Genomic DNA, 1,586 nt, shown 5'->3' on the forward strand with positions numbered 1-1,586 from the left:
TCTGTGTTTGCTAGGCCCTTCCTAGGCAAATGGATGGACCTGGAGGGCATCATCCTGAGTGAGGTAACCCAATCACAAAGGAACTCTCACAATATGTACTCACTGATAAGTGGATATTAGCCCAGAAACTTAGGATACCCAAGATATAAGATACAATTTGTACTGCTTCTTTTAAGGACACTATGTGATCCACCATTCAATCCTTCTCCTATGCCACCATAAACCTCACCTCTCAAATGCTCAGCCTCCAAATATCATCATAATATGAGTTAGAACTTCAAGATATGAACTTTAGAAAATCACAGATCCAGTCCAAAATTTCAACAAATAAAAACTCTAAGATTCAGAATATCCTATTTTTCTTCTATCTTCTCTAATACTATTAAGAAAAATATACATAAACATAATTGTTTGTAATTAATTTTGTTTTACTTCATTGTGGATTTTTCTTTTCTTTAAATAAACAAAAAGACAGAGCCCTACCCACAAAAAAGGACCTTTGTGGACAACTCTTGAAAACCACCCATGTTAGAGACATAAGGATGGGTAAAATTTCAAACCCCTGCCATAAAATCTTTACGGTTTAGCTTTTAAATAGTTTCATGAAGATTAAAAAATTGTCCACTGCCTTCTTTCTACCACCTTTGCCCATATTGGAATTATAGAAAGTTTGAAAGTCAACAAAAACACCGGAAGACAAATGCTTCATTAATTCTTGTACTCACCAACATTTGTCTATCAAATATTATATTCATTATTGGAAAATATCTATAAGGTGCTTTTTAAGCGTTGAGAGTAATGTATAAATTCTCTATTTTAGTTATGGCATAATTATACCTATCTTTCATATTCTTGATAAATACATCATTGTTTTTTATTGTTATTATCATTTAAAGTTTAATTTATTACATTCAGGGATATGAAGTTCTAAGACATTTATAGGAATTAATATACAATTAAGGACTGGTGGAGCAGGCTGAATAAGATGGAGACCATTTGAGGAAGACATACCACATATACCTATGGCCTACAAACACACACACACACACACGTACACACACACCAACAAAAAGTACTTAATTTAGTAACTTTGGTAAATATTTTATTGAATAATAATCACGGAAAATGCACTCATGGTAATGCTAATATCAGTGAATTTTCACAGGTACTATCTTTATCAAGAAATGAAGTTTTACTTACATCCAAAAATTTTATATACCCCCAATTAATCAGTACATTGTTAGGATAACTACTATTATGTCTTCTACTCTTCATGAATACCTACTAAGCTCAATACCCATTTCTCCCCGACCACAGACTCCTTCCAGCTTTTTTCACTCACAGTAGTTTGTGGTACTTCACCACATGGTTGTGTGAACTAGCAGTTCATTCATTAGGTCTGCTCAGTATTCCATTCTAAAAACAATATATGGATTATTTTTGCAAATATGTATATTTAAGAATTGTATGTTTGGTCTTCTGGTCCACTGCAGCACCGGAGTTCCTGGTCCGGGGAGTCTCTGGACACCCGAAAGGACCCACACAGAATCCCCCACGGGATCCTAAGACCCCTGGTGAGTGGAACA

Source organism: Mus caroli, chromosome 14, assembly GCF_900094665.2.
Source record: "Mus caroli chromosome 14, CAROLI_EIJ_v1.1, whole genome shotgun sequence".
Taxonomy (NCBI): Eukaryota; Metazoa; Chordata; class Mammalia; order Rodentia; family Muridae; genus Mus; species Mus caroli.